Source organism: Pongo pygmaeus, chromosome 3 (genome assembly GCF_028885625.2).
Source record: "Pongo pygmaeus isolate AG05252 chromosome 3, NHGRI_mPonPyg2-v2.0_pri, whole genome shotgun sequence".
Classification (NCBI taxonomy): Eukaryota; Metazoa; Chordata; class Mammalia; order Primates; family Hominidae; genus Pongo; species Pongo pygmaeus.
The window spans coordinates 153307613-153333610 of NC_072376.2; the positions used below are offsets into that span (position 1 = coordinate 153307613).

Sequence of the window (25998 nt, forward strand, 5' to 3'; positions counted from 1 at the left end):
TCTGCAGGCAGAACCAACCAAGGTGGGTAAGGAGGACATCTGTCATTTCTCCCCATGCCTGTGCCAGGCTAAGCTCCTGAAAGGAGGCTCTGGAATGTTTCTTGGGGACCCACCAGCCTCTGAGTTCTTTCTTCCAGCTCCCTTCCTTCCTGTGGCCAATCAGTGACTCCTCTTTTCTCTAACTTTTTGCTGTGTTATCTTTTCTTGAAGCCAAAAATGTGAAGTGACTGAATAGAGAGATGACCCAAGGGATGGAAGATAAAAGGTGGACAAGAACTGATTTCTTAAAATTTTAATTAATAAATTAATTCATTAATATTATTTTCTGAGACAGGGCTTTACTCTGTCACCCAGGCTGGAATGCAGTGGCACGATCATGGTTCACTGCAGCCTCGTCCTCTTGGGCCCAAGTGATCCTCCCACTTCAGCCTCCTGAGTAGCTGCGACCACAGGCACACACTGAAAAGCCTGACTAATTTTTTCTATTTTTTGTGGAGACAGGGTCTCACTATGTTGCCCAGGCTGGTCTCAAACTCCTAGCCTTGGGCAATCTTCTCACCTCAGCCTCCCAAAACTCTGGGATTACAGGCATAAGCCACCATGTCCAGCTTTTTAAAAATTTTTTATTTTTTGTGGGTACATAGTAGGTGCGTATATTTGTGGGTTACATGAGAAATTTTAATGTAGGCATGCAATACATAATAATCAAGCAATTGATTTCATTTTAAAAATCCAGCAAACTGAAGAACACTGTGCTAGCCATTGTGAGGGATGTAAAGTGTGGTAAAGCATAGGCTCTGCCTGTGAGAAACATACACAGAAATGTAGTGCTAAATGCCAACTCAGAAGTCATATGGATTCATAAGGAAAGAAAAATCAGTTCAGAATTACCCTCACACTTTACCATTCTTTTCTTTTTTCCAATTTTTTCTTTTAAAGAATTGGGACTGTTCAGCTGCCAGTGGGAATTTCTTAAAGTTAGAAGCTAAATAGAACACTAGTCAGAGTCTATATCAACAAATGTTGCTATAGCTCAAATCTGTGATTCAACTGGAGATATCAAAGCTTTCCCATGGAATTTACTTACTTTGAGCAGTACTGGATACAAACGAATTCTAAGACAACTAAAGCGTTCGTACACCCCTCCCCCATTAGAATTGTAACGTCATTTGCCTTTTTATTATTTGTGAGACTTTATTTCTAATATTAAACATTTAGAGCAGTAGTCACACAATTTGGGGACTAATGTGGAAGGCAATGCTTGTAGTAGTGGGGGTGGGGAGGGCTGGCTGCTGCTATCATAGCCCAGCGTCTCAGTGCCTTAGCACAACGATGCTTATTTTCCACCCACTTCACAGTCCTTTGTTCTCCACAGTCCCCTGTGGCCCACCCTCTGCCTTTAAAGCATGGCTGCCAGGTTCACCCTGGGTATGAACACTAAGTCCACTAATGGGGGTAAGAGAGTGTGCAAAATCACATCACAGTCTTATAGGCCCAGCTTTGAGGTAATATACATTGTTCCTTCTCATTTTCAGTGGCCAGAACTCAGTCATATGGCTCATCTAATTGAAGGGAGCTGGGAAATCTCATTGGCTGTGGGTCCCGGCGACAAAGGCCACAGGTTTGATGAGCACATGGCATCTTCTCCGCTTTATTTGTGAGCAAAATTCTCTAGCTGCATAAGCCTCCCAGTGATTAAAGCTTTGCTAGCAAAGAACCAGAATTGTTTCATATCATAAAGATTGCTGGAGTGTCAGGGAGACATGGCGCTTCCCTCTAGCCTCCCTCACTTCCTCGCTCCCCTCCCTGATCTCAGTCTGCCCTCCTCAGGAGGATAGATCAGCAAGGCTACAGCCTACATCTGCACACTCATGGGCAGCCTTACAGGGTTCTTAGGAGAGCTGAGGCAATAGCAGTCACAGCCGGGCTTCTCCCCCAGGTACTCCCCAGTGCCCGGCCTGTGCTGATCACAGCACGTGAGTCATCAGCACTAAAGAATGCCAGCTTCATCACTGGAAGTTGGCAGATTCTCAGAATAGCACTGGAGAGAAAGCTGGGTGTCTCTGCTGGGCATTTGGGGTGAAGAAGGAACTAAAACCTTCCAAGCATGTGAATGCAGGCTGTCTGTGCCAGGAAAGTGTTTTGGTCTCTCTTGTCTAGTTCAAGCCAAGCCCAGGCCCAGGAAAGCACTCACTTTGTTGATTGAAAGGGAATCCTTCTGAGACAGAAAATGTCAACAGTGCTGGTGGGAATTCTGCATCTGCTCTTTAATGTCTAAGTGGTTTCAAGGAAATGGATGAACCTGGTGGTTTCAGATGAAATATTATTTCCTGCCTTCAAGTACAACGTGTGTATATGCAAGGCAGCCTTCTTCTGCAATGAGTCTCAGGACAGAGGGCTGGCACCTCCTCAATGGCAGTGACATTGATATCCATGGATCAAGTGTGAGGAGCTGGTTGGTTTAGGCAGCCATCTTCTTACATAACATGCCTCAAAAAATGGGAGCCCAAAGAAGGGACCTTTGCCTCTGTGAGCCAAGCTTATAACAAAGGAGCGAAGGTCGTCAGCTCATGGTCCCGGGAGAAAGGCAGTGGTCACCCAAGAATGGGAGTGGTAGACAGAGAGTGATGGGAAGCTAAGCTAGGATTTCAGATGGAGGCATGGTTGAAGTCCTAGGACTGCAGGATGAGTATCTGAGGCGGAATGTACAAGTGAAGGAACTCTGTTGTGCTTTCAGTTTTACTTCTAGTAAGTTCTAAACCAGTAAGGTGTTAGATTTTCCGTTCCAGGGTCTTTCAGCAACAAAACATGATCTGTCTTCAATTGATCTCTGTGGAGTTAGGGGGAATTGGGTATATGAAATTTGAAAGTCTCTTCCCTCTGACACTTATATTCATAAGCTGTACAAATATTAATTCCAACACACTCTTCACTGCTACATATAATTTCACAACCCTTTTATTCACCATAGAGAGTCAGGCTCTTAATTGCAGTATTCACCCCAGAGATGGCAGTGGTACCAGATGCTGGCTCCAGAGATTCATGCTGAGGTGTCTTCCAGAACATTGTCACTAACAACGTTTCTGCTGGAGTGAGGTCAGGATTCTGAAAACTTTCTTCTGGTAGGATTCTTGATCAGTCTTGCGTGGCTTAGAAAATCAAACGAGAGTCTGGGTCTCAGCTGTGAAGTTACAGATGGAGGCATGGTTGAACGTGCACATACTCAAAGTGTACATTTTCCACACACTGTTTTCCTGCCATGGAATTACACAATCACTTTTTCTGAGGATTTATGTTTCTTTTTTAAAACTATTATTCTTCTTATTGTTTGTTTGTTTGTTTGTTTTTTGGAGACAAGTTCTCGCTCTGTTGCCCCAGCTGGAGTACAGTGGTACAATCTTGGCTCATTGCAGCCTTGCCCTCCCAGGCTCAAGCGATTCTCCCATCTTAGCCTCCCAAAAGTAGCTGGGACCACAGGCGTGTGCCACCACACTGGACTAATTTTTGTATTTCTTGCAGAGACAGAGTTTCGCCATGTTACCCAGGCTGGTCTCAAACTCCTGGGCTCAAGTGATTGGCCTGCCTGGGCCTCCCAAGGTGCTGGGATTACAGGCATGAGCCACAGCGCCCAGCCAGGATTTATATTTCTAAAAAGAAGCCTAATTGCCAAAAGCACAAGGAACATGTGTTTGATTTCTCACATAATGATTTGAGTCAGCTTTTTTTTTCAGATTATAAAACTGTGAGAGAAGCTCATTGCATCTCCTGTCCACAGAAAGTCAAAGGGTCTTTGTCTTTTCATTCTGCCTACCCTCAACAATGATTTATTGTTGAAGACCTACTACAGACCCAGGGATAAATTATACAGAGAAGGAGAGCCTTGTTGCCAAAAAGTATTGAGGATATAGTGATTTGAGATTCTTACCTTCAAAGAAGAGTTGAAGGAATTGAAGAAATGATCTGGAATTATGGATTTGATTTTTGGATGAACACTGAACTATTGTAAGACTTGGTAGAGTTAGTTGACAATCTGAGGCTTTCGTTGTCCCATTCATACATGAAACTTCAGGTAAAATGTACTAGAAACAAGCCAGATACTATTTCTAGTCCTGAAGTCATCCTGAATAGTATCTTCAGAATGGATGTCATTCTCAATGATAATCATGTGATTTGCTAAGATTAGAAGAGGAAACAAATCAGTTAAGCAAGGCTTATGTCACTCACAAGAGACCAAAGCGAATATCAAGAACATTATCAAGGTAGGTGTTCCTATCCATGTATAGTGTTGTAAGCCAGTAACAAAAGTAGACTGTAGACGTAGTTACCCAGTTGAATATTTAAATGTATCCTTATTTGACTGTGCAATCACACAGCCAAATATATTCAAGGGCGGTTTCTTTTATAAGAAAAAAAAAAGTAAATGAAATGCTCAATGATGACATTAGCTCAATTTTATGTCTGAAAAATTTACTTGCACCCAAGTGAGAAAATACAAAATTAAAGTTCTCACTGCAACAACAATGGAACCTACTAACAAGGAGAAGCTGTGCCACACATGCTGGGTCGACATGGGATGTGGGTCCTGAAACCTAGACCAGAGAATTGGCTGCAAATTTATTATTGCCCTTCACCTAGAGCTTAAAAAAGAAAGCTTTCTCTAGGGGGTTATGCAAAGAGCCTTTATCTTGAGAGTTACACCCAGCAGTACATCTTGGATGGCACCAACTGGAGGGTTTACAGAAAAAAAATTATTTGTTGCGTGTCCTGGTACTGGCTAGATGCATGTACGAATGTTACCTATGAATAATTTTATCTTTCTTTACCTCCTACCTCTGGCCTACCAAGACAACCCCGTCAATTCAAAAAGATGAGACGATGCCTATGTGAGAGTGGGAAAGTGGGACCTCAGGCCCTGTGGCCCTACTGCCAACCTTGCTTGGTTATTGGAGCCCAGGGGTGACTGCAGAAGCCCCTTACCATGGTGACACTCAACACTTTTCAGTGCCCGTGGCTAGGATCCTGATCTATCTCTTCCCTTTATAGCTATCTAGTGCCTTGGGAATGTCTGGCATAGCTTTTCCACATCCAAATCAGCCTAGAAAAGCCCAGGTTCCTCTGTCCTTTCTATAGAAAGTTCTTCTGAGTTCCTCAGTTCAAAGTTCTGAGCTCCTCAGTTCAGCTGGAGCTATGGGAACAATACTGGGAACTCTTACTCCCTTTGGGAAACGCCTGTGCAAATCCAGGTATAGGAAAATGGAGCTCAGTATAGTGGAACAGAGTTTGAGGGCTGTTCACTTAGAATTGCTCTGATGTGGCTTAGTCCCTTCCCACTATTTTCTGTTGCGCACTTTAGGGATATAGATGATAAAGAAAACAAGCATTGCCAGTGCCACCTCCGTTACCTACATACGATTTGCTCATTTAATCATTTATTCAACAAATTCTAATGGAAAGTTTATTATTGTGCTGTGCTAGCCTCTTTGGGACATTCAAAGTTGATTAAGACATGCTGCATACCTTAAAGGGAGTTCATTGTGTCATTTGAGAGATGACACACATACAACTATCCATCACATCAGCTAGAAGTAAAGAGTGGTGCTTAGGGAGAAACCTAAGCACCATGTTTTTCAGATTTAAGGGAAGACTTCAGAAAGAGAGTGATAGTTGAGCTAAGCCTGGAAAGGGAAGCATATGGCACTGGGCATGGATAACTACAAGACACTGGTGACAGGCTGACAGTAGATCAAGAGCAAAAACAGGGTTTTGTTGTTGTTGTTTTGTTTTGCAGGGAGTGGGAGGGTGAGGTAGCAGGTAGGAGGTCGGGGAGAGATATGGAGATAATGCCACTGATTCTGGACATGTTGATTTTGAAATTCTAGTTAGATATCCTGGTAGGACTTTCCTGCAGGCCAAAAAACAAAACAAAACAAACAACAAAAATAAAAGACAGCAGAGTCTTGAGAAATTTTAAACTGGGGCTAAGAACTACAGTGAAGCAATTAACACTCTAAGCAACGGATACTAATGTCTTCATTACTTGCAGGCAGCCTGAGTTTCTTGCTGTTTCAGGCTGTTCTCTGCACAGCTGCTGGGAAAGCTCAGAACTTTGGGGAGACTCTTAGCTAGATTAGAGCAGGAAGGCTGGTCTTTGGGAAGGAGATAATATTAGGGGCATTTTGGTGCAGTGTTCCCCATGACTAGAAACTGATTTGTCCCTTTAAACAAGAAACCAACCAACCAACAAACCTAACGCTGCCCTTTATTCCTGATCCAGAACCGATTTGAGGTTGACATAAGTACCCCTTTTCTCCTTTTGCTATCTGGTGGACCCCATCTTCTCAGAATGATGTAGACACGTGTTCTAGCCCTTCTGTGATTTGTCCACTGCTGTGCTATTATAAGCATTATTGATCACACAATCCATTAGGGCACCATTCACCATAAATAATTTATCTCTTCAGGCATGAGCTCGTCTCTGCCACAGATGCCATCAGCAAGAATCCCCTTCAGGAGGTTTGTACTGAAGGAAAAACAACCGCATTGCAGATAGAGTTTAAGCACACAAGGCCCAGGGAGAAATGAAAATAATGACTGACCAAACCCTGTACCTGGAGACTGCATTCTACTGGGGATGTTCTGTGAGAGACAGAACAGGTCTGAGGGTTTTCAGACCAGCATTCCTCCTACAGAAAGCATGCTGTCTTGACAAATAGGTATATGCCTAGTCTTTCTAGCCGAGGAAGTTTGTTTAGGCAGCATGTCAATATTTGTTGGACATACTAGAGCAGTTCTAGATGCTATAATTGCTGGGAGCAGGAGGGACAGAGGGAAGGGCAGGAACAAGCAGCAAAAGAAATAGCAGACATTGTCTTATATCTGTATGGACCTTAAAATTCTATTGGCCAAATAGGAAAGCACCTATAATCAAAACTGCAAGATCTCTGGCAAGAACAAACCAACAAACAAATGAACAAAAGAATGCAGGAGGATTTAAGCTCAGATTGCACCTATAACTTGCTGACAGGCTGTATAACAATAAGAGTGCTCAGATTTTTAGGCTTTAAGTTGGTTTGTCAAGGAGGAAGAGCCATATAGCTATATAGACAGAGAGGAAGGTAGGGGAGAGGTGGTCATAGGGGAGGAGGATGGGTATGCAAAAGTCTGCAATTGGGAGCTCACGAATCATGGATGCCAGCAAACAGATTTCAGCTGGGGCAGAGATTCCATGATGTAAAGCCAGAGAGTAACAAGTCAGCATTGTGGAAGGGAGCTGCTTCTTTATGGCTTTCCCACACAACGCTAGAGTCAGGGGGACCTTTCGTAGGTAGAGAAGACCTGGGGAAAATTCACCTTTTCTCCCTTTTTAAATCCTTCTTTCTTGAGCTTCCTGGGACTTCCCTTCTACTATAGGGTCTTGCAGAGAAAAAATAATAATTAAGCTCACTTATAATACATCTATATGCTAACTATATTAGTCTGTACTCATGCTGCTAATAAAGACATACCTAAGACTGGGTAGTTTATAAAGGAAAAAGGTTTAATTGACTCACAGTTCCACATGGCTGGGGAGGTCTCACAATGATGGCAGAAGGCGAATGAGAAGCATAGTCACGTCTTTCCTGGTGGCAGGCAAGAGAGCTTGTGTAGGGGAACTCCCCTTTATAAAACCATCAGATCTCATGAGACGTGTTCACTATCATGAGAATAGCACAGGAAAGACCCACCCCTTGATTCAATTACCTCTTATCGGGTCTTTCCCAGGACAAGTGGGAATTAGGGGAGCTACAATTCAAGATGAGATTTGGGTGGCGACACAGTCAAACCATATCAGTACCCCTCTGAGTAAGTTAGGATGGAGACAAGAAAACAGCCCAAGTCACATAGTTCAATAAAGAAAATGAATAGGGAAATCAGCTACAAATGGGTTGTGAGAGCTGAAGAGCAAACAGGAGATGTAGAGGCAAAGATTAGCAATGGCAACAACTAGAGGTATCAAGGAGATGTGCCTGGCCCACCCAGACAACACTGGAGGCCTGGTGTGACCACAGGGGAAATGTGGACACTGCCAGAGACACCCCCAAACAGAGAGACAGAGGGGCAGGAATACTACCACTTCTTTCTTTCCCCTGCCCTCTAATTCCTGCTAGGACTTCCCTTTGGCCTAACTTAACTGGAAGCCAGCTGGTCAGGATCCCTAGGAAGTGTGTTTGTAGGTATGAGCAGGAGAAGGTGGGAAATGATTGACATTCCCTTGCATAGTATTTGTAGATGATTCTCAAAGAGAAGCAATGTTTGTCTCCAGTAAATAGATTTATAATGGTGGAATTAGGCATGAAGTGAGGCAATATTTGGGAGCAAGTTCTTCTTAGTGACTGCTGTGGTCTGAATGTCTGTGTCCTCCCAAATACATATGTTGAAACCTAGTCCCCAACATGGTGCACTTAAGAGATGGGGCCTTGGAAGGTGATTAATGGGATCTGTGCTCTTACACAAGAGGCCCAAGAGATGTTGTTCATCTTTTCCACCAAACAAGGATGCAGCAAGAAGGGGCCATCTATGAAGCAGAGAGCAAGCCCTCACCAGACATCAAATCTGCTGGTGCCTTGATCTTGGACTTCCCAGCTTCCAGAACTGTTGCTTATACATTTCTGTTGCCTATAGTTACCCAGTCTAAGGTATTTTATTACAGCAGCTTAATACAGTAACTCTGCAATTAACACTACTCAGTCCTCTGCTGATCTTCTGGTAGAGCATACTCTGCTAAAATCAGTGTGGTTCTGTAGGTAGGGAGTTACCCAGATCTTCTTCAAGCAGTCTGAGGTTCTTTCCACCATGATTGCCTAAAGTTTAGCTCAGTGAAAAATCAGCAATCACTTGTCTTGACCCAAGAATACAAGAGCTAGGGGCTCAGTTAAAGCTCAGGAGGTGCTTATCAAAGTCTATGGTTTCTGCTTCTCTAACTCAGTCCTAGAGATGAAGTCTTATGGTCTAGAAAAGTCTACAGCTTCCCTTTCCTTACAAAGATCCTCTACTGTTGTTTATGAGCCCCTCTTGTTCCTCAGGGATCTTGCACATCCCAGAGGAACAATCTTGGCCTGTCTGAGTCTCTTAGGTTTGATCTAAGTAACAGATTCAACCACATATTAGTTCTATCAAGGCCAGATGGACACTCATGGATACTGGGTCTCTCACAGAAATCCTATCTCCAAGGAGATGCTATTTCACAACCTTTAGGGGTTGTATGCCTTTGCATTAAATATTTCAAAATTATTTCAAATAGTGGTCATGACAAGAGATGATAATAAGAGGACAGGGAGATTCTATTTTATTTAATCCCAAGAAGCTAATGTTGATGTATATTGCATTGATTTAATATAGTTCACTTAATATGATTGATCAACCACAGGAAGATGGCCTTTGTGGAGACATGATTCTTACCCTTATGCCAATTTAGTCAGGGCTAAGAAGAGGATGTCAGGTATTTGCTGGTGGTAGAGGCTGTGATAAGTTCAGGACTGTGCAGGCAGATCATTGCTTTCAGAGAGTGGGATATGATGACTGTGCTATTCATCTGTTTAGTGCTATTGCCACAATTTGCTGGTTCTTAAACAGAGCTTTACAAAATAGGCTTGTTGTTAGGCCAGGCTGCTAATTGTGCTAGTAATTAAAAATTGGCAGTGCTGAGATTGGCCCATATTCCCTACCTCAATACCTTCCAAGTCAGCATTTGCCTTTCACAATGAGCAAAACACCTGCTCTGTTTCCGCCACTCATTTTCTAGGACCTTCAAATGCCACTCAGTTGATGCTTTCACAGAGCCTGGGAGGATTTCTGGTGTTTCATTCAGAAAGATTGTATGCACACTGGAGAAAGCAGGACTATACATAGCCAGGGCCGAGCAGAGGGTGACCTCCATGAATGCTCCAAGGAGCCAAGGGCATGACTGCGCTCATGGCCTCAGATCACCCTCCTGCCAAGATTCTTTGATGACACCAAGTTTTGCTAAGATTTTCTGGCTCTGGGAACTCGTGTGTCGATTTTTGGAGGTTGAGAGCCACGTGGCAGCCTGCAGCTTGCCGGCTTGTCTGTGCACGCACGCTCATGCACTCACATTCACTCAGAGTTGATGCGTCATCCTCCTATATTTATCCAGTTGCTGTTTCAGTGGCTCTGAGAAGTGTCTGGAGAAAAGCAAAGCTGCTTCCTCCTGCTATGCAAGCTGTCTGAGCTCCAGAGACAGGCTCTACTGTCTTGTTCTGTGTGTGTGGAGAAGGGGCATGCAGAACATGGTTCCCAGAGTGCCTGGGTCACTGATGAGATGCCCTCTTTTCTCCCCCAGCTAGTCTAGAGCTTACAGTTCAGGAGCAGGCAGCTTTGGCACTCTAGCCACAGCCCCAGTGTTTTTGCTCACGCCCAGTTGGGTCTAATTGGGAGGGCCATGATGTGAGTAGAATAAACATCTGGGTGAGGAGTTGGAGATGGCCAGGGCCCTGGGGTAAGACAAAGTGGGAGCAATAACTACAGTAAGGAATGAGTATCTGGAAAGGTATCATTGAGCATAAGAGCTGAAAGGGATCATTGATACCATCTTCCCAAGACAGCTGCTTTACAGGTGAAGAAACTGAGGCCAAGTAGGTGAAGAGTCACGCAGCACCAGTGCTGATCCTGAAGTGATGCACTTTTAATTCCAGAGCAGTGACTTTCCATGACCCTGTGCCCAGCAGATGGAGCCTCACCTCACAGCTGGCCATTCTCCGGCAAACATCCTGCAGAATGGAAGACCCAAAGACAACATGCTGAAGACCAACCGTGAGCCTCTGTCAGGGGAGTCACCGACAGGTGACAGGAAGTGTGCTGGAGAAGTGACTGCACTCAGGTCTCCAGCTTCTGCTGGGCCCCCTTCTAACATAGCCTTGTCACCACTCTGTTGCTGAGGCATTGTCACATCCTGTACTCTGGCCACCTCCCAGGCACATCCTTTTACAATCACCACTTTATACTTTGTGGACAAGCACAGAACCCACAGAATGACTCACTCTAGAAAGATTCAAATAGATATATCCAAATAAATCTGGGCTTCTTTGCCATTCCTTAAAGCCTATTACCTCATGATAACATATGCAAGAGAAAAACAAATACCATTCCAAATTCTTGAAGAATGATTAATATATTGAAGCTTTCCTTGAATAGGAGTAAAAGAGAGTTACTCAGAAGTGCCTATTCAAACTTGCAACAAATCCACTTTTCCATTCCTGTCTCTCCCAAACCCCACAGCTCATGGCAGCTACTGAAGTTTCTCTTCTCTTTCAAAATCTCCAGCCTAGGGTGCCTCTCTTGACACTCCCTCCTTTCCTCTCTCTTGCTATCCTTGCCGAGTTCTAGATGTTTTCATTGCCTCCTTAGGCGGCTCTATACCCTTTCCCATGTAGATCAAGTAAACCTCTCTTTACTTTCTCCCCATACTTTATCTTTTCTACCCATTTCTCTGACCAGCACACCAAAGGCATCCAAAGGCATAGGAACTGAGCCACTGAAACAATAATCTTCCCTAAAATATGGTGAAGGGGATGATTGTAAATTCTTATGCTTTATATTTTAAAAAAACTTTGTCACATGAAAATCCAAATCTGATTGATCTTCAACCAGTTGTACTTGGTTGGGTTGCTCCATTATTGAATTCCTACACTGCTGGAAGTGATACAATATTAATTAAATGCTCTTTAAAGATGATGCTTCCTTATTTCAAATAGGCTTCTGCTGCCTCTCAGCCAGGGGAAGTCACCAGCTTCTCCCCTGGATAGCAAGCACTCTTCTTAGGATGTTATGGGTGCATTACCGGCTGCCTGTTGCCAGTGGGATTGGTATCTCCTTTTTTACAAGGTTCTGGTCAAATCTTAAATAAATTCTGAAGAACAATAAATCCTTCAGGAACTTTTACTCTATGTGCAATGTGTCTGTAAAGCAGCAACCAGTAGGCCTAGAGCATTTGACATAATTTCTTGCGTTGTAGGGAACCTTCCTTCTCCCTCTTGCGTTCCTGCTTTGGACCATATGATAGGAGTTTTCATTCTTTTGAAAGCATTAGGAAAAGTAGCTTCAGCCCCTCTCAGCCCTGTTCACTTTTCCCTGAGGGACTAGTCATGATTTAGCTGTATGGTGAAGTGGGGAGTTTCTCCAGGCTCATGGGAAACTCTGCTCTTCCTGTCTCTTCTTCTTCAGATCTCCCCCCCCGAGGGTGGGTGTGTTTTGCCCACCTCCTGTCTTGTGGGTGGCAGTCATCATGGGGTTAGGACCCAGCTCTGCTTCCAGGGCCAGGTCTCAAATCCTAGCTCTCACTTTGTTCCAGTGTAGGGACATAGCAGATGCAGATGATGCAGCTGTTTTGCTCTGTGTGTGTGCTCTGAGGAGCTAACCCTTCCTTGAGTGAGATGTACCAAGTGTTAGACCTAGGGAAAAACATTAGAGAGTCTGCCTGTGCCACAGTTAACTCCTACTCCTCAATCCAACTTATCCTTAATAAAACAGGTTTTTAGTCAGGCATGGTAGTGCACACCTGTAGTCCTAACTACTAACTACTTGGGAGGCTGAGGTGGGAGGACCACTTGAGCCCAGGAGCTCAAGGCTGCAGTGAGCTATGATTGTGCCACTGCACTCTAGCCTGGGCAACAGACCCCTATCTCTTAAAAAAAAAAAAAAAAAGATGTTTTTAACCTTCGCTTGTCTGATTTCTCCAATTGTTTCTCAGTAGCACTTGTGAAACTGTAGTATCTTCATTCAATTAACATAAACTAATATTCAACTACCAATGCTGTAAATACCCCTAGGGAGGGAGTACATTAACTCATAACCCCTTATGATGAGTGAATCTATGTCATGCAATTAGCATTATCCAGTCATCTACCATGAATGAGTTTAAAGCCAAGAAAAACAGAATTCATCCTAGATTCTTATGACGTTATCAAGGGTGGAGATGAAGACCCCACACCCCATGATCCAACTTACAGTGTATTTTTATCTCAGTGCTTGGCAGACTAGGAACATGCCCTCTTCCTCCTGGTGATCCTGGATGTGTGTTGATACCAGCACAGTGTTGTGGGGAAGGGGGGTGCCTTGGGGTCAGACTGCTTGAGTTCATCTTTTCTTTACCCCAACTGTAAGACTTTGGGCTGCTTACTTAAACTCTTTTGGTCTTACATTTCTTACCTGGGAAATTGAGATAATACCTAGTAGGATCATTGAGAGGAATAAAATGAAAGAATTGTGTAAAGATCTTTGAACAATGCCTGGCAAATAGTCAGCCCTCAGTAAATGTCAGTGATTATTATGAATCGTAAGAAAATATTTTTCTGCTACCTAAAAATTTTCCTTGAGGATGCATCTTTAGAATGTGTCAATGGGAAAGTATGCTGTACTTTAAAAATAATTTTGTTTTGCAAACATTTTAGAACAAACACTTTTAGCGAGAAATAGCTATATTGCTTTCTGGCAAATATGAATTGGGATTTACTTGTTAAAAAATAGAAATACGACTTCTACTGCTTTCTCCACTCATACCATCTCCAGAAACATTTCTTAGCTGCTTTTACCCAAAGACACATGTCAGACCTAAGATCTAGTGACAACTGCCTCCGGAAGGTCTTGATATGGGCCCCTCAGTGGAGGCATTTCTAATTTTGAAATGAGCTGTGTGGTTCAAAAGCTCTATGCTTTCCAACAAGTGGATGATTGATAAGACTTTCTCGTTCACTGATCAAGCTTGGTAAAAAGGAAAAACAGGAACTAAAAATACCCTTTGCATTTGAACTGGGGGCACTGAAAGTACAAGGAGGCCAAGATTTACATATGTGATTACATAATTATATATTTTATTCATTTATTTTTGAGACAGGTCTAGCTTTGCTGCCAAGACTGGAGTGCAGTGATGCCATCTTAGCTCATTGTAACCTTGAACTCCTGGGCTCAAGCAATTCTCCTACCTCAGTCTTGAGTAGATAGGACTATAGGTGTGCACTACCATGCCTGGCTAATTAAAAAAATATATTTTTGTAGGGCTGGGGTCTTGGCATGTTCCACAAGCTGGTCTCACACTCCTGACCTCAAGTGATCCTTCTGCCTCACTTGGCTGCTAAAGTCCTGGGATTACAGGCATGAGCCATAGTGTCTCGTCCACATAATTATATATTTAATTGGTAGTTTGAAGTAAAATTATCCTTAAATCTAGGTATTTTTGTTGTCATGTGTCATAAACTATAATTGTTGCTACAACAAGAATAGAATGCCTTTTTGCTGAATTTTTAAGAAAAACTCAACATTCTGGCCATTATACCATCTAGGAATTTTACAACCTATAGACCTATCAAGACAGAAATTAATTTGAAGGTCACATCAGCCTTCATATGAATTTTTGGTAAAATTGAGATGACATTTTACATGTTAACTAAGTAAAAGTGACATAATAAATGATGGTCATTTAGGTTCTGTTTCTCTTTTCCAGCTGGAAAGCCCATGTGAGAGGTACTTTAGGGAAACTCTCGCTGAGTCAGTCCTCCACCTTTTCATCAGGGAATCCTGATGTTACTCAATGCATTTGCCATACATTGTACTTCTACCGAACAAATAAACTAAAAGTCACTAAGCTGAAGTTTATCCTGTAAGCAAAAAGTTATCATACTGGAAATATGGATTTGTTTTTTGAAATGGAGTTTTGCTCTTGTTGCCCAGGCTGGAGTGCAATGGCATGATCTCAGCTCACTGCAACCTCTGCTTCTAGCGATTCTCAATTCTCCTGTCTCAGCCTCCTGAGTAGCTGGGATCACAGGCCCGTGTCACCACACCCAGCTAATTTTTGTATTTTTAGTAGAGATGGGGTTTCATCATATTGGTCAGGCTGGTCTCGAACTGCTGACCTCAGGTGATGTGCCCACCTTAGCCTCCCAAGGTGCTGGGATTACAGGCATGAACCACTGTGCCCGGCAGAAATATAGATTTTAAACTTAGCATATGAACAAGTGTGGAGAGTAATAATGGCAGAAAATTGATATCTTTTATTGCAAATCTTCCATCTGCACCTAAGAGATAGAGGTCTCAGACCTAACAGCCTAAGCTAGTATCCCGGTGGTGGCAGCCACTAAATTCAAGACCCTCTTGCTAATACACAAAGTAAAGCCAAGAGTAAAAGCAACAAAGTCATGATTTCATGAAAGAATCTAGTCCTGTTTTGTTTTTTTTTTTAAATGATTAAGAGAATATTTATTTAAGCAAGAATAGATACAGTCGGCTAGGCGCGGTGGCTCATGCCTGTAATCCCAGCACTTTGGGAGGCTGAGGCGGGTGGATCACTTGAGGTCAGGAGTTCCAGACCAGCCTGGCCAACACGGCAAAACCCTGTCTGTACTAAAAATACAAAAAATTAGCCGGGTGTGGTGGCACTCGCCTGTAGTCCTGGTTACCTTGGAGGCTGAGATGGGAGAATTTCTTGAACCAGGAGGCGCAGAGATTGCACCTGGGTGACAGAGACCCTGTTTAAAAAAAAAAAAAAAAAAAAGAATGCATATAGTCATCATTGCCATTGCCATGAGATGTTAAATGTTCAACCCAATTTTGCTTCCTGGATAAGTTTTTCTTTTCTATCCCTGTCAGTTTTGAAAACATAATACTAGAAGAAGAGGGGCCCAATTCCACAGAGAGCTCCCAAGAGAGGGTTTTTGGGAGCGGGTCTGAAATTGAGATAAACACTTGCTGATCTTGCATAGGTCCAACAAATCAAGGTAATACCTTGGATGAGCCCTTGGCGGTTAGGGTTGTTGTACTGAAGCAGGTATTCCTGTTTAGGCCAGGCCCTTATGGCCAATCGCTCAGCTTGTGCCCACTGGGTCTCCAGAGATATATCGTATTCAGCTGGGTCGAGGGTTGAGGGCAGAGTGGCCAGGCGTGATGGAGTATACTTTGGGAGTTACATCTTGGCGACCCAGCCCAGATCTCATCCTTTGTGTTCTGTTGGGATTCCAGTGCTTTCATGAGTAAGAATTCTCATGAATTCTTATGGAAAATAGCAAAATATCCCAGGCAGATTCTCTCTTTTGCATATAAATCTTAAGGGCAGAAGGAAGCAAGAGTGGTAGATGTGGAAGTTGGCAGAGCAGCTAGCGAGGTGCTAAGTGGAGACACTAGCGTGGGGAGCAATGAGAAGTTGGCCTCAGAAGGCAATGAGATGTTCAGGGCCAGGGGTGCCACTGGGATCTGAGAGCCCGAACAGCTACGAACGCCACCCCCGCCACCAAGTTCTCCACAAGGTGTGGTTTTGTAGCTGCTGAATGTTCCTTTCCATTTTCTCACTTTCCTGTTCATTCCTACGATAACCCCCAACCACCAAATTTGGGTCTGTGTCCCTTGAACCCAAAAGAATCTAACATTGGGTCACAGTTTCTATCAAGGATCTGAGGACTAGGGGCAATTTAGTGTCCCTATATGTTAGGACTCCCACTTAAAGAACTTGGTTTTTTGATCCCAACAAGTTCCCTGTAAAGAACTCTATATTCTCTCTCTTCAGTGAGCGAAATAATAAAAATGCAAATCTCCACTCTTCCCCTGTGTGTCAAAGACATTCCTTTTCAAGGAGGTTCATTCTGAAGTGACCTCTGAGTAACAGCACAAAGTAGTAGACAGTAGCTTAGGTATTTTCAAAGGAACGGGTATGCCTAACAGTATCTAACATTTATTGTGTGGTTCTTTAGGCTCTGCACTGAATATACATTATCTAATCTAATTCTCACCACAACCCTTTCAGATGGGTATAATCCTATTCCCTGTTTATATTTTAGTAAGTGACTGAGGATCACCCGATTTAGTTAAGTGGTAGAATTGGGGTTCATATTTGGTTTTAACTGTAGAGCTTGAATTCTTAACCAGTGTGCTATACTAAAAGCAAACTCTGAAAAACACATCTCATCCAATTTCTTGACAGTATATTTCTGTTCCCAGTGATTTATTCTATTAGCAGGTCCAAGTAGCTGAGCCTTTGGGCAACTCCCAGGACTTTCTGCAGTGGCCTCCTGTGACCCCTGCACTGTCTGGTGGAACCAGGGTATGTGTTCTGTGTTCCACTGAAAAATCACAAGGGATAACCTGCCTCTCTCAGCTTGCTCTTTGAACGCTTTAACCCAGATTTTTCGAAGTCTCTACTTTTACCTGGTTCTTGCTTTTTGCTGCAATTTCCAAGGGATCCCTGCCTTCAGGCCTTTTTTCCACCCAGGGGAGAGAAGATGTGCTATCATATGATTTTATCAGACAAGAGAAATAGGCCCAACATGTACTGTAGCGTTAAGATAACAGGTCGCAGTGGCTTTTTCGGTGGTGAAACATTTCCAGAAATAAGAAAATAAGTCCCATCACCAGGTCTCTAGCTGTGTTTCTTCACACTGGCACCAGACAGAAGCTCTGGAAAATGGAATGTATAATGTGTCATCCCCCAATGAAGCCTCATTGGCAGAAACACCAACAAAAAACATACAACTCTGTTATGATAATGTCAAGCATCTCTCATCTGTATGCCAGCTCCAGGGCCTCAGTCAACAGATGTGAATGGGAGGATAGTGGTAATTCTCTCAATTGTTCACTCCGGGGACATTTTCATTCAGATGCTTATGTGTGTTTCACTTGATCCTTCTTACAACCTCAGTGGGAGGCTGGGTCAGATCGGGGACAGTTTCCCAAGTCAGTAACGACTTCCTAGAAGGAAATCGAGGGATTTTTCTCTCTTAGCCACAGATTCACAAACATACCTATGCTTTAGTTGTCTGTAATGCCATTAACAGCAATTATTTCAATCTACGTATATAGCATCACATGTTTGCACATAGATATATTTGCTTTACGTGCACCTTTGTAAGAACACACCTCTTGCTTACAAGAGTCAAACTGTGTCTTTGTTTTAGTGTTCTAATTGAAAAACATACACGTAGACCAAAAGAGGTGAACACAGATTCTCAGAGAAGGGGTGGAAAAAGGGAGTGAGTGTGTGGAGGGAGTCCTTTTCAGAATCACCTGGGGATTTATTCAAAGTGCCTTTCCCTTGCTGCCCTGACCACCCCACTGCACCCCAGAAGGAATCATTACAATTGAGGGCATGCTGAATCCCTCAGATGCACTGGAGTGGAAAAATTTTCAGTACTACAGTATAAAATATTTTCAATGAAACTATGATAACTAGGTGCCTGGAAATGGATTACTTTTGTAGCAGGTATGATTCTCAGTCTACAAATTAAGGTATGCGAGCAATACTAAATCTCTTTATTTTCTAGAAATCAATTAAATTTGACTAATCTCTCCAGGCTCATAAGAAAATATAATCTGAGTCATTCTTGGAGCCTCCTCTCCCTACTCAAGGTCATGTCAGTGCCCAGCATATTCTGCAGTGTGAAGGTGTCTATGGAGACTCGGTGTTTTCGTCTGTTCCACAGGTTTCCACAAAGACTTCCGTTGTCCATGATCTTAAGGGCTTTTCAGGACTGCTGACATTTTGATGCTTCCAAGCCACACCTAAGACAGGGGACTCTCTTGTAAGATGGCTTAGGGGTGTTGTTTGCCTAGATACTGCATGCAGCTCTTTCTCTATGGGTTCTTGTTAGGGAGGAGACCACCCTTCATATTGTCTTATGCCCAATTTCTGCCTCTAAAGAAAGAATAAGTAAAAACTAAAAGGCAGAAATGGAATCCACAGGCAGATAGCGCAGCACCGTGTCCTGGGCCTGGTAGTTAAAAATCAACCCCTGACCTAACTGCTTGTGTTATCTATAGATTTCAGACATTGTATGGAAAAGCATTGTGAAAATCCCTGTCCTGTTCTGTTCCATTCTGATTACCGGTGCACGCAGACCCCAGTCACGTACCCACTGCTTGCTCAATCGATCACGACCCACTCAAGCGGACCCCCTTAGAGTTGTAAGCCCTTAAAAGAGACATGAATTGCTCACTCGGGGAGCTCGGTTTTTGAGACGTGAGTCTTGCTGATGCTCCCGGCCAAATAAAGCCCTTCCTTCTTTAACTCAGTGTCTGAGGGGTTTTGTCTGCGGCTCGTCCTGCTACACTTGCAGCATCTTTTCTTGTCTATTCCAAGGCCTCCCTTCATCTCCACTTCTGGTGCAGGAACCTTTTTTCTACTCTAGGAAGCCTTCTATTCCTCCAGTTATCCTTTTTGTTTCTTCTAACAAGTCTCCCATTTTTTCTTCTTTATTGTAAACACTCTAAGTTCTACTGGTCTACTGTGAGCTCAGGCTTCTGGAAACAAAACCCAGAACTTCTCTTTTTTTGAGATGGAGTTTCACTCTTGTTGCCCAGGCTGAAGTGCAACAGCACAACCTTGGCTCACTGCAACCTCCGCCTCCCAGGTTGAAGCAATTATCCTGCCTCAGCCTCCTGAGTAGCTGGGATTACAGGCATGCGCCGTCATTCCCGGCTAATTTTATATTTTTAGTAGAGACGGGGTTTCTCCATGTTGGTCAGGCTGGTCTCAAACTCCCGACATCAGGTGATCTGCCAACCTTGGCCTCTCAAAGTGCTGGGATTACAGGTGTGAGCCACTGTGCCAGGCCCAAAACCCAGAACTTCATGGAGTTATTTCTGCTTTCTGTCCTACCACATAATTTCCTTGAGCCCATATGAAACACAGCCAGCTCCAAGCTTGAGTGAGAGAAACATACAGAAAAGAATAAAAAACAAAACAACTTAGTGACCCCAAATTTCATTTTTTTCTCATTTTTGTACCATCTTTACTAGTGATTCTCAGTTCTAATTTCCAAATATACACAGAAAGATGGTTTGGGGCTGTTGCAAAAATTCTCTAAAACTTTCAAAATCAAGTTAATGCTGGAGAAATTTAAAATTCCAAAATAAATAATGGTTCTTGTTAAAGCTCAGAGATTTAAGAGGTTAGAAAAGTACTTCTCCCATTCTAACAATAAGAAAAAAAACAAACTAGATAAACTACAAAATTAACAACTTTTTTGAACCTATGAGAGAACTTATAGTATAGACAAATAACTTTCTTAAAACCAGGAGAAATAAAAGGGCCTGCAGGGAGAAGCAGTATTCAAGCATACACTTACCTAGAACAGATGCTGCCAAATGCCATAAAAAACTGGTAAGAAGATTATGCTAGAAATGTTTAAAGAATTGCTAAAGGCCAAGTGTGAGCTAGTATCAGAGGCATTTGAACCGGAGCAACTCCAAGGGGCTGGGTAAAATAAGGCTGAGACCTACTGGGCTGTGTTCCCAGATGGTTAGGCATTCTAAGTCACCGGATGAGATAGGAGGTCTGCACAAGATACGGATCATAAAGACTTTGCTGATAAAGCAGATTGCAGTAAAGAAGCCGGCTAAAACCCACCAAAACCAAGATGGCCATGAGAGTAACCTCTGGTCGTCCTCACTGACACACTTTCACCAGCACCACGACAGTTTACAAATGCCATGGCAACCTCAGGAAGTTACCCTATATGGTCTAAAAAGGGGAGGCATGAATAACCCACCTCTTGTTTAGCATATCATCAAGAACCATAAAAATGGGCAACCAGCGGCCCTCAGGGCTGCTCTGTCTATGGAGTAGCCATTCTTTTATCCCTCTACTTTCTTAAACTGCTTTCACTTTACTGTATGGATTCGCCCTAAATTCTTTCTTGTTCAAGATCCAAGAACTCTGTCTTAGGGTGTGGATCAGGACCGGTTTCCGGTAACACTAACATGACAGTGTGAAGTCCCAGGGGCTGCAGACACAGAGGGTTCACACTCTCTTACGGTTTTTCCCTCCAAGAACAACAGGAGCCCACAGGGTAGATCAAGGAGAAGCCTCAGAAAATGTCCTCCAAGATGCTGGCTGGAGAAGGGGAAGAGCAGCCACTGCCCAAACACCACCCTGATACATTCCCTTCATCTTCCCTGCCCAACAAAGCTTTAATCTGCAAAGGGAAGTTGGTCAAAGCTGTATCGCTGGAAACTGACTGCAGCTAGGAGGGAAAAGAAACTTCACTTTGGGGGTGGGGCAGGAATATTTGCCAGGCCAGCACTAGAGCTGGAAAAGTTGCAGGAGCCACTGAGACCCAGGTTTTCAGTTTCTGCTAAGACTGATGCTTCGTAAGAACATAAGAGATCGCCCCTCTCCCTCTCTCGGCCACCATGCTAACAAGAGTTGCAGCAGAATATAGTTTGGGGAACTACATACAGGCTCTCTCTGGAGGATAGCGCAAAGGGGAGACTCAAAACCAAGAGAAGAGACAGAAACAATATATCACTAGGGGAGTTTAAAGCTTCTGGACCCCTGAGGGTAACCATAGCAATAACAAACCTCCAGTCCAACTCTGGACTAAATTAACACAAATTCCCACATTAAAAGTCCAGCAGAAGGAAAGGCATGCTCAATTCCAAGCATAAAAATATTTACATAGTATCTACTGCCCTATATAACATATTTACCTTTCATCAAAAAATCACATGGTACACAAAAAGGCAAGAAAAAACACAGTTTGGAAAGGCAAAGTAATCATCAGAACCAACCTCAGAAACATGTTGGGTTTATCAGACAGGGAATTTTAAATAACTATGACAAATATGTTAAGACTAATGGAAAAGGTGGACAACATGCAAGATCAGATAGATAATTTCAGCAGAGAGATAGAAACAACAAGAAAGAATCAACTAAAAATGCTAGACATCAAAAACACAGTAGTAGATATGAAGACTATCTTTGATGGGCTTACCAGTAGACTTGATATAGTCAAGGAAATAATTAATGAAGTGGAATATAGGTCAACAAAATTTACTCAAACTGAAACACAAGGAGAACGGAGTGGAAAAAAATAGAACAAAGTCTCCAAGAACTATCAGACAATATTAGACAGTCTAACATATACATAATTTGAAATCCCAGAATGAGAAGAAACAATGGGTAGAAGAAATGTTTAAGAAATAATTGCTGACTATTTTCTAGTTACTAACAGACATTCTTATGTTCTGAATGTATCCCCCTCAGATTCATGTGTTAAAAACTCAATCCCTAATGCAACAACGTTGGGAGATGGGTCCTAATGGGAGGTGTTCAGATTATGAGGGCTCTGCCCTTGTGAAAGGATAAATGCTGCTATAAAAAGGGCTTGCAGGAGTAGGTTTGCTCCCTTCCACCTCTTGTCATGTGAGGATGCAGCAAGGAGGCCCTCACCAGATGCTAGCACCTTGATCTTGGACTTGCCAGCCTCCAGAACTGTGAGAAATAAATGTCTGTTTCTTTAAAATAAATTGTCTAGTCTGTGGTATTTTGTTATAGTAGTCTAAAACAGACTATGACAGAAACTGGTACGAGAGGAATGAGGTGTTGCTGTAATAAACACCTACAAATGTGGAAGCAACTTTGTAACTGGGTAATGGGTAGAGGCTGAAACAGTTTTGGAGTGAATGCTGGAAAAAACCTATATTGCCATGACAATACATTAAGAGTATTGAGGGCGATTCTGGTGAGGGCTCAGAAGAAGAAGAGAGGTGTAGGAAAAGCCCCAGTCTTCTTAGAGATCACTCAAGTGGTTATGAACAGAATGCTGGTAGAAGTATGGACAGTAAAGGACATTCTGATGAAGTTGTAGATGAAAATGGGGAACAAATATTGGAAACTGGAGGAAAGGACACCCATGTTACAAAGTGGCAAAGAACTTAACTGAATTATGTTCATGTCCTAGGATTTTATGGAAAAGGCAGAACTTAAATGTGATGAACTAGGATATTTGGCAGAAGAAATCTCGAAGCTGAGAAGTGTTTTAGGATGCTAAGTGGCTTCTCTTAATTGCTTATAGTAAAATGTGAGAAGAGAGAAACAATTTAAAGATGGAATTTACAATTAAAGGAAAAGCAGAACATAAACATTCAGAAAATCTCAGTCTGCCACGTGAAGAATAAGAAAACATGTTTAGGAAAGAAAATCATGGGTGTGGCCAAGTGACCATTTGATAAGGAAATTAGTAGGGCTAGAAGGAATCCAGGTGCTATTCATCAAGACAACAGGAGAATGGCCCCGAAGGCATTTCGGAGATCTTTAGAGGCTGCCATGCCCACCACAGGCCCAGAGTGCTAGGCCTAGAAATACCATCAGAGTGACCAGATGAAAGGAAATAATATAGAACATAAACAAATGAAATTGAAAATAGGAAAACAATACATAAAATCATGAAACCAAAAGCTGATTGATATAGTTTGGATGTTTGTCCCCTCCAAATCTCATGTTAAAATGTGGTTCCCAGTGTTGGAGGTGGGGCTTGGTGGGAGGTGGTTGGGTCATAGGGGCAGATCACTCATGAATAGCTTGGTGCCCTCCCCACAGTAATGAGCTCGCATGAGATCTGGTTGTTTAGAAAGGAGCCTGGCATTTCCTCCTCTCTCTCTTTTTTGCTCCTGCTCTAAGTGACATGTGTGCTCCACCTTCACCTTCCACCATGAGTAAAATCTTCCTCACCAGAAGCCAAGCAGATGCTGTTGCCATGCTTGTACAGCCTGCAGAATAGTGAGCCAAATAATCTCTTTTCTTTAGAAATTACCCAGCCTCATGTATTCCTTTATAGCAATTCAAATGGACAAATACACTGATTCTTTGATAAAGTCATAAAATTGGTAAGACACTGGTCAAGCTGGCCAAGAAAAAGTGAGTGAAGACGCCATTTCTCAACATGAGGAATGCAACAAAGGACATCACTACTGATCTCACAGACGTTAAAAATATAATAAGATAGTAGTACAGACAACACTATGTCCATAAGTTCAACAATTTAATAAAATGAACCAATTATTTTAAAGAGCTAAACCACCACAACTCACTTAAGATACCTAACCTGAATACTCCAATATTTATTAAAGAAATTGAAACTATAGTTTTGAAATTTCTAAAAAGGAAACTCCTAGTTTAGATGGTTTCCCTGATAAAATCTACAAAACACTTAAGCAAGAAATAATCCCAATTCTATATAATATCTTCCAGAATATAGAACATTTATGAATTCATCTGGTGAGGTCAGCATTACCCTAAGACTCAAACCAGCTTGCACATTGCAAGAAAAGAAAACTATAGCCCAAGATACCTCATGCAAATAAATGCAAAAAATGCTGAACAAAATATTAGCAAATCAAATATTGCAATACATTAAAAGAATAGTATATAACCAATTGGGGTTTATCTCAGATCCCAGGAAAGAAAATCTGGCTTACATTAAAAAAAATCAATGAGTGTAATTCATTATATTATATACTTTCATCTCAATAGAAACAAAAACAAAATCAATGAAATTCAGCATCCATTCATGACAAAAGTCTCAGAAAACTAGGAATAGAAGAGAACTTCCTTAACTTTATATAGGAAAGCTATGAAAAACCTACAACTAACATCATACTTAAGAGTAAAATACTGAATGTTTTACCCTCCAAAAGTGGGAATAAAGCAAGGATGTCCTCTCTGACTATCCCTAATCAACACCAGACTGGAAGTCATAGCCAGTGAAATAAGCCAAGAAAAACAAATAAACAGCATACAGCTTTGAAAGGAAAAAGATAAGCCTGTCTTTAATTGAAGACGACATGCTTATCAATGTAGACAATTCCAAAAATATACAAAACACTCCAAGAACTCATAAGTACATTTAAAAAGGTCAATATACAGAAACCAATCATATTCCTATATTCCAGACATGAATAGTTGTCATTTGATATTAAGAAACAAGATCATTTACAATTGCCTGAAAAAGTTAAGTAGTTAGGTATAAGTCTATTAAAACATGTGCATGGTCTATATGTTGAAAATGACACTGATGAAAGGTATTAAAGAAAAATCTAAACACATTGACAGATATACTGTGTTCATGATTTGGAAGCATTAATATTATTAGGAGGCCAGTTCTCCCCAGTTTGATCTGTACATTCCATGAAATCCCAATCAAAATCCAGTAAGCTTTTTATAGGTGATGACAAGCTAATTTTTAAACTTATATAGAAAGGCAAAGGACCTAGAATAGCCAAAGCAATGCTGAAAAAGAAAAAAAAAGTTGGAGGATTCATGCTCTAGGATTTCAAGACTTATTCAAAACCTATGCTAATCAAGACAGTATTGAATTAGCTAAAGGACAGACACATGGAGCAATGGAACAGAAAAGAGAATTCATAAATAGATCCACAGAAATCTTGTCAGCTGATTTTTAACAAAGGTGCCAAGACAATGCAATGGACATAAGATAGTTTTTTAGAAAATGATGCCAGAATAGTCCATTTGCAAAAAATGAATCTCCCTGTACCTTAAACAAAAATTAACTAAAAATGGATAATAAACCTAAATGCAAAACATAAAACTATGAAATGTCTAAAAGAAAACATAGAAAATTTGTGTGATCTTGGATTTGGCAATCGGTTGTTAGATACAACAATAAAAGCACAATCCATAAAAGAAAAAAACTGATAAATTTGACTTTATCAAAATTTAAATCTTTGCTTTGCCAAAGATGCAGTTGAGAAAATAAAAAGACTGGCACAGAGACAAGGCACAGACTGGGAAAAAAATTGCAAATCACATATCTGACAAAGACTTGTTTCCAGAATGTATATATAATATGTCTCTCTCTATATAATGACATGTTAAAACTCAGTAATAAGAAAAGGAACAACCCAATTTTACAAACGGGCAAAATGTCTGAACAGATATTTCTTTAAGAAGATATCAATAGCAAATAAATATAAAAGAGGTGTTCAGCATCATTTGTTATCAGAAAAATGTAAATGAAAACCATAATGTGATATCACTACATACCTATCAGAATTGCTAGAATAGAGAAAAACCTGGCAGTATGGTGAGATGCAAAGCAACAAGAACTCTCATTCATTGCTGCTGAGCATACTAAATAGCACAACCAGGTTGGAGAACAATTTGGAAATTTCTTATAAAGTTAAACATATACTTCCCACATGATCCAGAAATCCCAATCCAAG

General features: G+C 41.9%; 1 protein-coding gene and 1 pseudogene across 1 annotated transcript in view; both read right to left on the minus strand.

Annotated features, from left to right (window-relative positions):
- Window positions 1-25998, minus strand: part of LOC129034728 (uncharacterized) — a 100613-nt gene that overhangs the window by 15432 nt on the left and 59183 nt on the right. The window lies entirely within an intron of this gene.
- Window positions 15560-15958, minus strand: LOC129035288 (NADH dehydrogenase [ubiquinone] 1 beta subcomplex subunit 4-like; annotated as a pseudogene).